The sequence below is a fragment of the Diplotaxodon limnothrissa genome, linkage group LG11, assembly GCF_057381915.1.
Source record: "Diplotaxodon limnothrissa isolate DT_005_m linkage group LG11, D_limnothrissa_male_GT1.1, whole genome shotgun sequence".
Taxonomy (NCBI): domain Eukaryota; kingdom Metazoa; phylum Chordata; class Actinopteri; order Cichliformes; family Cichlidae; genus Diplotaxodon; species Diplotaxodon limnothrissa.
This window is the reverse complement of record NC_140606.1, coordinates 30,976,539-30,992,006: the sequence shown is the minus strand read 5'-3', so window position 1 is coordinate 30,992,006 and position 15,468 is coordinate 30,976,539.

Below are 15,468 nucleotides of genomic sequence, written 5' to 3'. Positions count from 1 at the left end.
CCTCAGCTCACAAGAATCTTCCCTCATGTAAAACGAATGAATCTTCAAAAAGTTTGATTTGTCTTTACGTACAGTCAGGCATGTTTTAGAAAATGCACACTGGCACAAGTGGAGGCACACCCAACGTTTGAAAATATATTTACAATTTATGTCAGTGCATGTGAACCCAAACAGAACTATATGTGCCAAAAATCTCCCTTTCTGACTGTTGTGTCTGAAAGAAAGTCACCTTTTCCCACTTTTGTAATAATCTCCTGAAAATATCTCAGACTGCACTTTAAAAATCTAATTTTAGTTCTTCAGAGAGCCTCAGTTACAGTAACAAGTGCTGAGAACTGCTGTAGAACTACATCGAGAAGAGGCTTTCAACATATATATTTTTCCCCTGGATTTAAAATAAATCACTTTGATCGAAGACAGCCACTAATGCTGTGTCTCCAACCTGCCAAAGAAACATGTGTTCAGACCATAACACATTGCTCTCCAGGTACGGCAGCATTTGAAGTTTAAATAATGCAGACAGGCACCTGTGGTGCACTGACTTGATTTAAAGACATGAGATGAAAAAAGTGAAAGGAAAGATTGTGAAGGGAAAAATGTTGACAAAATTCTTTTTTTTTAATTTTGCTGATTAATGCCTTTAAAGAATGCACAGTCTTGTGATATGACAGATAGAATTTTTTGTATGCAATTTTAAAAAATGAATTTGTGAAAAAGTGGAAAAAGGAAGGTTAAAACTTTTTCGTGGGTTATTTGTTTCTTTTCTTCAAAATAAAAGTTAGTTTGGAATTTTTTTAAGATTTATTTTTCTTACTTTGAAGTCACACACAGTTTAAAAGTTCAAATATTTTGTCTAAAACTATGACAGAACTTATGGTGAATGATTTATGTCGTAGTTTGATCAAAATTTCTTGACATTTTTGTGCATATTAGAAGAAACTGTATGTGACTGCCTCAGGAAAAAGTTAAACGGATACTTTTGCATTTGCTTGGACTCTTGTGGGCACACACACACACACACACACACACACACACACACACACACACACACACACACACACACTGTCTAAGCCAATTAGGGATGTCAGCTTCAAATCTGAACCACAACAAGTCACCACTTTATAACAGCAAAAGACACACTGATCCTGAGGAATGACATCACGATTTTGGCATTTGCCATTTGATTGTTTCCAGGATCAAAACTATCCAGAGGGCACAATGAAAACGTGTGCACCTTGTGTTTAACCTTCATTGCGTGTAATGTGTGCCACCCAGGCTGCAGACAAGACACGGATCACTGTGTTTTAAGGGTATACACAATGATGTCACAGACAGGAAAAGGCTGGAAGAGGCTTGGCACCTTCAGGAACTGGCCAAATCCCCATTGGCTCAGCAGAATCACTGTAATAATAAACAGGCAATCAGAAGGCAGCGTGAGCGTACACAAAGGCATTGCGAAACTTTGCAGATAATAAAAGCAGATTTTTCACTTGAGGGGGATGATTATTTGTGCTCTTCAGTTGTCCATAAATAGAGGGCCCCTCACAGGAAGTATAAACATACCGATGGAGTGGAGGGCAGTCATAGTCCAGTGCAGTGATTTCAAACATCGCTGTTTATGTTCAATCAGGATGGAGCGTAACTGTAGCCCGAGTTTGTGCATGAAATACCAAGAATTATTCTGTTTGGGGGGAAAAAAACTCCATGCAGAAGGTAAAGTTTTTGAAGAGTGCTTCACTCAATTAAGGTGCCACATCTAGTAAAAGTCATAAAGCCTTGAGTTAGCTCCCTAATTAAATAAACACTGAAATGTCTTTACATTATTTTACATAAAATCCTGTGTCATTCTAAATGATCACTACAAACATATATGAATAAAATGATACAAAAGCTATTAACATCCTTTATCTAGTTAAAGTAACCTCTTTCTGGATGTTAATTAGAGGAGAGCACAACTTATTCAAACTCAGAGTAAAACATGGAGTCCTTGTGTATTGCCCAGAGGTCGATAGGCCTCTAATGATTCAGCATCCCTGCTCTCGTCCCTAGGGCGCTCCACTCCCTGGGTATTAATCCCATTGCCTTCATTAACCTGCTGGCCCACCAGTGTCCCCCTCCCCTCAAATGCTGAATCCCAGCACCACGCTGTCATGTTGATAATTGATCTGTTGTTACCTGTTTACAATGATCTCCTTATTCCTCCCCAACCATCTTCAATACTTTATTCTTATCTGTGCTCTCAGCAGGAAGCAGCATTATGTCAAAGCAGGGAAAATCTAATTGACCATCACCACAAAACTTTGTTGAGCATGCGGGACAAAGCAACTCTTCACAATTTATTATGTGTTTATAAACTGAAGGTGGAAAAAAGACGTATTTGTATCATCTGTAAAAGTGGAAGTGAAGACAGCCATGTCCAGAGCACCTTTTCTATAACCAAATCTCTCATCTTTTTTTTAATTTATAGAAGAGACAGATATAACAAATTAAATCTACAAAAAATGAAGCAATACTTGAAAGAAATCTATCTTTTGTTCTAATTCTCAAATATTTGAATGTCTAAAGGGTCTTTGGTTATACAGCGTATTAAGCAATAGTTTTTTTTAAGGTTTCTCAGCTTTCATGTTCTGTTTAAGCTATGACTCATAATATATTTCCTGCCATCCCAGCAGGGGTATTGGTGCAAAAGGCTGCCCCTTCAGTCCCACCGCCGGGATCCTTCAGCTTGTCGACAGAGGAGCCAACTGGCCAGAGGATCAACAAAATGACATCAAGTACAGATAACAACAAAGAACAGTTGTACTGTATGTGTTACTAGAAGTGTGGGATGTCCCTGACTCTCTGCACTGTAATTATGATGTATTACCATGCTGAGCAACTACTCATTAACAAAATGTTAATTTAGGTGTTTTGAAGCTGCTGTCATGCGGTTGTGCTCGCTGACATAATTTTCAACTCTTTAAAAAGTCTGAACTATAGATTGTATAACAGAATATTATACGAATGGAGTGGAAACCCCGTCACAAAGTCACTGATGCTACGAGTGTAAGACAACATAAACATTATCTTATCTCCTCTATCTCCATGTCATCAGGGGGAGGGGGCTGGGCACGTCCTCCGCAAGAGATGACCGGCTGTTTTTGACCTTAGTGCTAAATCAAGTTCAAAGAGGACCACTGGTGTTTGGCAGATAGTTTTACATGAGGGCAGAGGGAGGACCATTTGTTTGGTCAACCTCTGGCTCCCCCTTTGATTCGCAGCTATCTTTGACCCCTGCCACAGTGACACCACTTAAGGCTCTTCATTTGGTCACAGTGGCCGGTCTGATGAAACATGTGAAATGACTGACTTTACTTTCTATTCAACTTAAGGAAATAATTTTTCTGAATTATATATATATATATATATATATATATATATATATATATATATATATATATATATATATATATATATATATATATATATATATAGATAGATAGATATAGATATATGATTTCATTATAGGAAAAACCAGTCCAGTCTATTGCAAAACTAATTTTCATTAGATAAAAGGTTGTGTGAAAGTGTAATGTAAACATTTTTAATGAATAAAAGCCCCAAAACTTGGGGTGTAATTAATATAAAATGATCTAATAACATTGGTTGGCTTCAGATCCATGTTAAGATGGAAAAGTACTGCTTCAAAACTCATACAATGAATCATACGTTTACCAACGGAAAGATTTTACACTTTTAAAATATATGAACAAGATGTCATAACTACATCTGTCATGTCAAAGCGGTAGTTCGGTCTGGGTTACTTTCTGCTGTCTTGGTTCCAAAGAGTCTGGTACAAGTGAACGTTATCCAAGAGCAAAGAAATATATGTGGAACACTATTTTTCCACGGACAACGTCTGAACACAACTGGAAACCCATCAGGAAAAACAGCGCTGTGTTTTTTTTGCATTACAAGTGTATTATCACATTATAAGAATGAATAACGTATCATGATCGGGCGCCTGTTATTTTAGGAGAAAAATCAGAGTATTAATAAAATGAGATTTTGAAGCAGGAGAATGGCTGTTTTTTGTGTGTGTGTGTGTGTTCTGTGCTCTTATGTTTTATTAACTAAAGGAAATGTAGCGTTTAAAAGGAAGCGAGTTTTGATGTTTGGTGCACAAAAGAGAAGAAGCACAAATGCAGCTTTAGTGTGCCGTTCAGAAAACGCAACTTCTCATAGTATGAAGCCTTGATTCACTTGAACCTTGAAAATGTAATGCAGAAAGCTGGAGTTTCAACTGTCCTTGCAACCATGTGTTTCAGTGAGTAATTCAAGAGATGTTTAACAAAAAGAAATGCCTGCCAAAGTATCTGATGTGTTGCAGTGAGTCACCTTTTCTCACGCACGCACAAGTTTTCTCAGTTGTATTCTTATTTTGGTTCATTTCCCTGACCTTTAACACTTGCCCCAGAGAGATGCAAATGCCCAAAGAACATAATGGCTCCCTTCCTGTGTAAAAACTAGCCCGTAAAGAAAGATAATTAGGGTTGTCATGACAACAGAGTCCAGCGGGCTGATGGAGCAGGGTTCGCTTGCAGAACTTCAAACGGTATCAAAGCTCCGCGGGCTGGTACATGAGCTCTGGTTTGAATTAGGGCCTGACTTCCACATTCTCTCTTCAAATTCAAAATCTATATGGAACAGGGAGAAATGGGAGAAAAAGGGCCCAGCTAGTCCTGGTCCAGACAGACCAACAGATCTGGATTTCATTAGAGACAATTATCTTATCTGTTTCATCTCAATGCTGCCCCAAGGGTTGGCAGGCAGACCAGTGGGCTCTTTGCAGTTTGAGAAAGCCTGCAGCCAGCCAGAGGCCTGTGGATCAGGTCATTAAAACACTCCTGCCCCTGCTGCTAGTGATAAAATATTTTCATGCTTTTGTAAATAGATTTTCTTCTTTTAACCCCACAGGACACAAGATACACAAAGTTTCTAGCTCGGGATAAAAGTGTCCTCAGTTTTAAGAGGAGTAGGGATGGGTATCGAAAACCGGTTCTTGTTGAGAACCGGTTCCCACTGTTTCAATTCCTTGGAATCGTTTGCCATTTTTGCAAACGATTCCCTTATCGATTCCAGTCGCCCCGAATGACGTCACCACGTTGCGGAGCGTCATTTACCTGGCAGGAAACATGGCGCCTAAGCGGCTCAAACGCTCAAAAGTTTGATTATACTTTATGAGAACCGATGACAACAGGGCAACTTGCAAAGTAGATATTTCATTTAAGGGAGGAAACACTACGAATATGCAAAAGCATTTGCTCACAAAACACGCGATGACACGCGTTTTTAATTCCGCTCCGGACTCGTGACTCTCAACCCAGCAGCAGCGCTAACGTTTGCACGTCCTCTCCCGTTAATGCGGCAGGTAAATAATCAACTAACAGTGCATATTATGTTAGCGCAATCTGCCTTATTACAAGACCTGCCATTACTGTACATGTAGGTGACCATGATGAGAGAGACAGACAGAGTCTGGCTGGCGCTCGCTGGCAGTTCTCGCTGCAGTCTACCGGTAGCGTCTCCTTTCAGGCCAGGATAGACTAATGTCACCGAGCAGTGTCTAAGTTTGTGGTCAAAGGCTTGCACCCATTTGCCACAGCAGATGCCCCCGATTTTTGGTAAGTGAATGTGTTTAATTGTGGGCAGGGACATTACTGGATATTCTTGTGTAATTGCCACAGAACAATTTATGTTATACTTTGTTATTGCTACAGAAGAATGTTGCAGCTTTAAGGCAGGGATGACTCCTGGAGTTGCTTTCTCACTGCATATGCTTTATTTCACAATCAGATCGATTCGATAACAAAAACATACAGCAGCTCCTCTCCTACTCCTAGCCCTTCGCTGCGGTGGAAAAAAGAACGACTTCAATCCCCTTCAAGGAACATACGTACAAAATAGTTTTCCTGATACACCAATGGGGCGTTCAATGCCATCTTGTAAATATGAGTACTCTGGCAGAGTAACAGTTCAAATGAAAAATACACCAGAACAAACAAGCAAACAAAAAAAGAAGTGTGGGCTACCTTTGAACCAATGAACAAAGTATAACAATTTATACTTTTTAACATAACCTGACCCCGTCAATATGTGATATGTCTCACAAGAATATTTATTTTATTATTTTACATTTACAATTTTTTTTTCCTGGGGACCCTGTGACACCCCATTGAAGAGCCGTAGGCTGGATCTCTCAAGATCTCACTGTTGGGTTTGTAAGGCCATGTTACTCCTAAATTTCTATCTTGTTCAAAGAGAAGATATAAAACAAAGCTCTGAGCTAATCGACCTTAGTGTTCTCCTTTTTTTAAAAAAAAAAAAAAAGAATCGATAAGAGAATCGATAAAGAATCGAATCGTTAAACAGAATCGAAAATGGAATCGGAATCGTTAAAATCTTATCAATACCCATCCCTAAAGAGGAGTCAGCCAAAATGTTAGTTTTGCTCTCAGGTGAAGCTGAACTAGTTTGCCTGCACTTCACTTTCCAGCAAAGCTGCTATTCATCATCACCATGGAGCCTGGCTCTTCTAGTATCCAGTCAACCTGTTAAAGCCTGTGTCACACACCTGTCAACGCAGCATGTAAAATACAATGGTGATGGTGGTATTCGTCACTGATGGTTTGCTCTAGAAATAAAATCCTGTTAGTCAAATTTAATCAGTTAAAATTGATGTTCAGCTCACAATTAGTTAGATTACACCTCCACGTCTCTCTGTTTAATATAAATCTAAAGCCAGGACACAATTAGCTTAGCATAAAAAGTCAATATAAATATAGAAAGGTGCATTGGCTCTGTCAAAATGTAATACAACCATATGTACACCAAACGACTTTTCTATCCTAAACAAAAAAAAAATGTAGACTAGATATGTCATTTTTATGATACAGAAAAATCCAGTGACTTTAGATTATGAACTGAATGTCAAGCTCAGGTGTCTAGCACCCACCATCCACACCAGCTATCAACTTACAGCTTCACTCTCTGCACTGATAATTCTGGTCCCTCCACAACAATTTGCCTGAAAATATAAAACAGACCGATGAAATGAAATTTCTAGGACACATGGTTGGGGATGAATACACACTTTACACTGTTTTAAAGCAATGTATGCAGCATGATTGTTTGTATCATTAAGTGACAATCAGTTTATAGCAGCTACAGTTTTTTAAATCTGTACTGCTTTTTTTAACTCGTTGCATAAGTTTAGGAAAGATTGTGCCTTTTATGGAATACTTAAGATGACTTATGGCATGGGGCACAACATCACACCACTCACACGTGGACTCTGTACTCAGACCAAGTCCATTGGACTACTTTTAATTACTTTGCAGCCCTGTCCTCTAGTGTGTGCCTTTCTGTTGTGTGCCTTCCTCCTGATTTGTATGTGTTCCTCTTGTCTGTTATTTATTCTTGCTATCCTACTATTTAGATTTTTTATTCAATGCACAGCTGGTGTGAAGCACCCACAATTTCGTTGTACGTGTACAATAAAAAGGCTATTCTATTCTATTCTATTATGTTATATTATATCTATATAGACTATATTTGTTCTTAAAACTACTCCAAATGAGACGTCAATCTCTGTAAAATGACACACTGTGGTTTTTGAATATCCTGGATCAACTGTTCATAGAGTTCATCATTTTTTGTGAAAGTTTGACGGTTGAAAAACATTATGTCATGCTTACAGTTTTATAAAGACTAAACAAGCAAACTATCGCAGGTTGATTATTGAATTTTACAAAGACACCATGATGGTTTCATTTGCTTACCTTTGGAAAGACTAAAGCTTGCTCTTTCATCCTCGATCAGCTAAGCAAACTTGGTTAAATTTAACACAAGTCATGCTGACTTTCTAAGTCCAAACTACAAAGTTTCTAAAAAATAAATAAATAAAACAACTTATGACCTCAGTCAGAAAATGTCCGGCATGGCTCAGATTCTGGGGACCTGCACTTTTTTTTGACAAATTTAGGTAATCTTGTACAGTTTGGCTTAGAAAATAGCAGCTTATTTTTGGACAGGATGCCCTTGGTGGGGGCGGGATGGGGGTGGCAAAGGAGCAGAGAGGGATGTGAGGCCCTCGTAGAACCCGGAGCTGTAATTGAGAACCTTCCTCATCAGGGGTTAGGGATCATGGGCAGAGACTTTCCTTCATCACAGCCAAGCCGGGAAATGCAGAGGACAGCATGGGTCAGCTCAACCAACCCGCTGTGTGCTGTTACCATGGCAAACATCCCAAGGGCCAAAGAAAATAGATGACAAGTACAATAAAATAAGGTGCAATCACGAAGGTCAGTTGCCTCCAATGCTTCTCAAAGCCCCCACGTTCTCCAAAAGTGAAAGAAAAGCTGGGTACTTAATTGCTCTGTAATGTGGTCATTTTCCCTCCTTGCATCTAGAAATCAGGAAGCCTCGAGGGACGTGCTCTAGAGACTCTCCGTGAGCAGCCACTGAGCAATTCCAGTCCACTTCAATTGCGAGATATTTACTTTCCTGTTCTTTGTACTGGGTGCCCTGCAGATGGAATCTAGCATCCTCTTCAAGGGGAAATTTTATGAGTTATTAACTGTCAACAGTTCATAACCCCCAAGGAGCTATTAAACTTTCTCCTGTGGTCACAGCAGAAATGCCAGTGTTTGATTTGGACTGGAAAGAAATTTGAATGTTTGTGCTCTTCTCCACCCTGCGTGCAAGTGCAGCAAAATACTCAAATCAGCTTCAACATCAGATCACTGTGTCAAGATAAAGATAATAATGTGTTTGCTTAGTTTTGAAAGTACAGAAGGCATCGTGTGGATTTAGTGTCCATGAGCACAGTTTATCACAACAGTCAAAACACAATATGGAGACAAATCAAGGCACAAAACCATTGGAAACAACACAAGTATTTCCTGGGCTGAATCATCTTTGATAAATAACAAGATACTAATTGGATTTTTAGAATTTCATTAATCGTGCAGCTGCAGGTGAAGTACTCCAGTATTCTCCTAATTTACGAGCCGAGATTGCTTTTCTTTTTCACTTTTTTGTTCTTCTTTTTGTACAGTGCGCTATATAACAGTTATATTTGTACTCGAGAAATGGTGTCAGCGGTGTGACTAAATCATTTATCACCAGCCAAAAACAACGAGGATGAATAATTGAGTCCAGATGTAGCTGATTCAAGCGAGATACCAGGGTTCATTTCCTGTCTGTGCTTTGTAAGACAACCTATTACACCTCCCAGGCAGCTGCTGGCTACGCTGGCCCAGCCTGAATGTCAACACTCCTCAGGTGTCAGTGTAAGAATCACACAACACGCAAGAATGCTAGTCTCCTCCATTTAGACCTTATTCTCTAACTCTGTCATACGGTCAGGCAGAGGTGGAATAAATACATGTACTTAAATTTACTTGGGTAGTTCCATTTAATGTTACTTCTCATTAGATACATTTACAGTTACACAATACAGCACAATGCAAAAAAGCATAAAGAGCTGATGCTGGATTGATGCAGATTAAAAAAAAAACAGGAGTGAATATAGCAGCTAAAACTAGTTCCACGATCTAAACTGCTGTTGGCAGATTTACACCATCACACTGTGAGCCATGCTGTTGTGTAATGATGACACTTCTGCTCTCTTTCTTGTGTAAAAGTATGAATGCGGGACTTTTACATGTTACAGTGTTTACCCATTTTTCTCAAGGAACAGATCGCCACCACTGTTCTAAATAAATTCTGCATCAACAGACATACTGAAGATGTGAGCATGCATCTTACCAAACATGTGTAAAGCGCTATTCAGACAGCAGTATGATTAGGTATGCTGGCAATTATTGCAAAGTGAAAATACAAAGGATACAAACAGCAACACACACGCACACATACACACACACAAACTTGCCTGCAGTAGCAGTTCCCTTGTTTATTTTATATGCTAAAAGATCTGGGAGGTCATAATTCTCAGTCTGCCTTAAAAGCATTCTCTTCCGGCCCTTTTGGGCCCATGTGGTAATAATTATGTTCTCTGGCTTGGCCATGCAGGTGACTGACACTGAGTGACCACTCCTCAGCACCCATGCATGTGCTAATGAAACACAGCTTCCTGGTTGTCCTTTTTTTTTTTTTTTTTGTAAGGTGTAAGCTGTTCAACTTGCACTTTGTTGCTTCACTCTTCACTCAGCCTTAAGCAGTTTGAAAATCATTACGTCCTCCTCCTTTTTCATAGAAAACCTGCTTATCCTCAGACGCTCGGTGAACTGAGGTTGCATTTTGCAGGTGGGACCAAACGTGCTGTCTTTCAAACGGAGCCGTGTTATTCATGTTCTCACTGAAATCTGTATCCATCCATTTCAGCATGAATTGCATGCCAGTTTCAAAACAAATAAACACCAGCAGAGGAGGTTTCTATGGACAAAATCAATCTGTGGGGGGATGTCAGGATTGTTTGGAAGAAAAGGTAAATAGTGAAGTGGAGTGGCCTACAGACTTTAATGCAGTGTTTACACTGTAATTAGTCTTTGCAGAATGAGATTCCTGACAGAGGGCCTGAGACGGCGTGGCATGATAAAATAAACTCTAAACAGTGCTGTTTCAAGACATCCTCCGTGGACCATAAACCAAGACAGTCTTTACAGGCTGGCCTACAACCACCACTCTCTAATTTGCAAAATGGGTGGTCTGATCTTTTTTTTTTTTTAACCATCTGACTGTCATCTTCTCTTATCCTTATTTTAATGCAGCTTGTTCTCCTCTTTCCTTTGCATTTTCCCTGAGTTTTTTGCTATTTCGTTTTTTTCTCAGTGTTTACCCCTCAACTTCCTGCTTCCCCCATCCAAAGTGAACTTTGCATGGAGCTTTAACTTCCAGCTTCTCTGCAGGCCCCTCCGGACTCTGAGCTGATGACACAGTCTTCAGCCGTGCATGCAGACGGGGGTACGACTGGGGCTCATTCAGAACTGTGTCACCGTCCACCTGAGAAAACATACAGAGGGCAGGGGAGGGGGCCTAGTAAGGACACCAGGAACCAATAGTTAAGGGAGGGCTGGCAGAGTGACAGCCAATGTACAATAACATTAGTCTTCCGCTCTAGTCCAAGTGAGCACTCCTTCTGGACACATCTCTGCCTCCTCTTACTTTTTTCTTTCTTCTGTCTTTTTTTTCTGTCAAGAAGCTCCTTCCAATGGAAACAAATTCCTGTCATGCCTCAGTGCTGTTCCCTGTTTAGATTTCTCATTACAAACAGCATTACACGCATGGGCTGGAGCTGGCCAGAGCACAAGCCAGGGAGAAGCCAGGGACCTTAGTCCTCAAAAGCATCCAGCAAAAAGATGAAGGAGCAGGGTCTGTCAGATGATGGCCAAATATATATATATATATATATATATATATACATACACATACATATATACCCATGAAAAAGAGAGAGTGAGGAAAAGAGAAGACATTTATGGTATACCAACATCACCAAAAGTTGTTTTTTTGTAAACACATGTTGTGGACATGCAAACACTCCGTAGCTACCTTCCCTTGTACCAAATCTTCAAATAAAAGAAAAACACAAACCTTGAAGTCTCAAAAAAAATCTTTTGATATTTTTTTTTTGTGTGTGTCTTTTGATATTAAACTGTCATGAGAGATGCCAGGCCATCTTTTGATTTTGAAACTTCCCTGTTATGTGGGGATTCGATGAACACCCCCCTCCCCAATTTCCATCTAGACAATTTATGATTATGAAGTGAAGCTGCCTCACAGGATACCAGAACTTTATGGAAAGCAGACCTCCTTCTTTCTCCCCATGCTCTCTCATCTTAATCCAAGCACAGCACCAGAGGACTGGAGTTGCCATGATTCCCTGGGCTGTCTGGGAATTGTTGACTGACACCTGACTGTGTCCATTAGTGTGAAAAACCAGAGCTACAGCACATACTAAGTACTACCTGTGCAAAAGTTAGGATTGTATGACTGCTGGTTTTTGTAATAACTTATTGTTTTTTAGCATTTCTGAAGAGTTCTCTCATGTGGGTTTTTAACTAAACACAATCGGTTTATGCCTAAAATCCTACACAGCAGCCCATCATCTTAATATTATAACGGAGAAAGTGAGATTTCTGATTTTTCTTTTACCACTTAGTAGAGAAAACAGAATATTTTAGTGTGCCATGACATATCCTCTCATGCTAGAGACAGACTTGCAGACAATCTGCTATCAATTTCTTCAAATCCATGAAATTACACTTTGTGCTGCCGCCAAGATTTAAGTGATAACAGTGAACAAGGTCTTTTGAAGATACGATGGGTGTTCAAAGCAGACAGCCCGTTTTCTTTCATGCATATATGGCGTAATTTATATACTGTAATACTTCTATTCTCTTTTGATGCATTACACATGCTATTTACACTATTTACTATTTTATTTACAGAACTGTTGAAAATGTATTGTAATAGGGCATCTTTTAGTCAGTGCAATAGATGTTTAGCTTGTTTTAATCACTAAATGCTGCTACATTCTCCCACAAGAGCATAAAAGTTTCAAACTTTAGGAAACATAGCCTGCTTAACCCAAAGAAATACTTATTTTTGGAAAGGCACTTATTACAAAATTCTTACAGAAGAACTGTTACTGCTAAATTTGTCCTGGGAATGAACATGCCAACTGCTAATTATGAAGCTTAATGCAAAGATTTAATTTACGCAGATTTAATTAACATTCCCTTTGCTGAGCTAACTGCCTGTTGCACTGAGGGATGTGTTTGTCTGTTTTTGCCTTTTGTTCTGCCCTCTAAATGTGCGCCTTCATCTAAGGAATAAAGGTGCACATTGAAAAAATAAAATAACCCACAATAAGTACAGAAAATTCTGAAGTATTCAAGAGAGAAATCAAAGAAATATCCAACCTCTGGGGAAAACTTGTCATCAAGTCATCAATATTCTTTTTCACTTTTTAAAAAAAACTTTTTTACAATTTTTATTTGTTTACTTCTTAAAGAGATTGTTCCGTGATTCAGTGCATGCTTTTTTCATTGTCTGGTGACCATTTAAATCAAAGTTAGTTTAGGTAATGCTTCAAAACTCCATTACTACATAAATCAGTGCCTGGACTCTAATATACAAGTGAAGGTTCTGAATTGGCAGTAAAATCCAGGGTTGGAAAATAAAGTGACAACAATTGCAGTTCCTTTAACAGCAACATACTGGTTACTACTTGCTCTGAAAATAACTTAATAAATAAAAAACACGCTTTAAAATGTGGAGTCAAGAACCAATGCATGATACCACAGTGGCTCAGTCCATCTTTTATATACAGTCTATGGTTCTGAGTAGCATGTACACACATCCGCACTAAAATCAGAGGGGAAACAGCCACTAAACAGTGCACTACATATAGCAAGCTAATTAAATCAAATAGAACTTTTTATGGATCTGGAAGGCTAAAAAAAATCATCCATTTCTACACACGGCTGTTAGTTTGGTCAAATGTAACATGAAAGCTCATGATGGATTCAGAGCTTATGGCTATTTCCGGTATTTTATATCAAAGCAGTAGAAACTTCTAGCTCATTACGGGCCTGCACTAATTGGTTATAAATTTCTGCTACAGTTGTAGAGACACATATATGTTTTAATTTTCTCATCGAACGCACAACAAGAGAGCAAATAAACTCATTCCCCAAAATGTCAAACAGCTCCTTTCATCCCAGTGACTGAAAATGAAAATTCATGAATTGCACAAATGCACATACGTAAACACTTGTGTAATATTTGAGGTTTATTTTCACTTACTAATAAAGTGGCTTGGGAGCAATTTCCCTAAAAGACTACAAGCTGTCCAACTTCGTGTCCAGAAGCCTGCCTCAGAACAGGAATGAGAGAAAGCCAAGGCCACCTGTTTCCCACTCACTTCTACTACACTGCTGGCATAATGCAGGCTTGTTCATGGCAGATTAACACCAGACCATATGAGGTGGCAGTGCCAGCTGAGCTTCAAAACATGAGTCGAGCTGCCATTAACTTTACTGTACCATAATTTGTGGCATCCTATGCATCTAAATCACATGATCCCATCATGTCAAAGGCAATTTCCCACTTTGTCAAAAAGAAATACTCTGTCACGACTCTGACGACCAGCGTGGGCACAGATTCCCGTCTGGTTGGATAACACGTTCTTATATTGCATTAGGAGCGTGTTATGTTCGCTCAACAACATCCCTACGCTGTGGTGTTCTGCTGAAACTGTGATGTAGCACCGTGGATGTGTCACAGTGCTGTTTCACAGTCTGGCTTCTACCCAGACCAGTCACACAAGATGAAAATGTGTATTTCATTCCTCATTATGAATTATGTGTATACAGCGACTCTCTGGGGCACGTTAAGAGCACGCCGACTTCTAAAACTTTTTTAGAGCTCATATATTGTCCAGAAACATTTACTTCAAACTGCTCATGGTCCCCCAGGATACCACAGTGGTTTCACACAGCGAAGACAAACAACTTGTGCCAGACAAAAGCATAATTTAAATACAAGGCGGCCTCAGTTTGATTTTTCTTCGAGAAGAACGGAACCCAGATGAATGCCATGCATCAATCCATGCTTTCAGTAACAGACTCTAAAGCTAAAACAACAATGAGGTCATAAACAACCTAAAGAAGATTGAAAGACTTGTACAGTTTTTTTGTAAACACTACATTCAACTTGCTGTTTCTGCAGTTTTCACCCACATCGTGTAGCCTTTGAGGATTGGTTATCGCTGATGAAAGACATTTAAATGTGGCTGAAAACAGGCAAGTCGGATCCCGTGTTAACTTCCATAGCTCATTTTTGTGAGCACGGAATCTGCTATGGCAACGGGTATGGCAACGTGTTGTCATTCATAAACATTTGAAGGAGAACTTTTCTTTTAATTGCTTCCACTACATCATTGTTTTTGTTTTAAATGTTATTTTTAAATTTAGTAAAAGAAAGAAGAAAAAAATATATATATATATAACCCATTTGTACCTTTAGAAAGTATAACACATCACACCTATAAATCCACGGCACATACCAGGTACTTTTCAGTGTGTTTGAGGGATGACATTATTTGGAAAGTGCACAGATGAGTGAACATGGCAGCAGCAACATTAATGGAGCTTGAGGCCCTGCTTTTCCCACTTTCTCCAAAGCTCTACTCAGTTGCACCAACACGTGCCTCGATTCACGCACAGATGTTTCCCTTGGAGATTAGTCTGTGATATAGTGTGCAGCGTGAAGGACAATCAACTCCCTCACACGCAGATGCCCCGCGGGACCTTTTCTGGGGCCCTCATTTTACTCTCTCAGTATATAGTGATAATGAGAGAGCCCTTAAACCCTGCTTGGAAAAAAAAATCTTTAGCCAGAGCAGCTCTTGTTTGGCCTTGGAATATGGTGAAGCATAGAAATGAACCACAGGATTGGTAA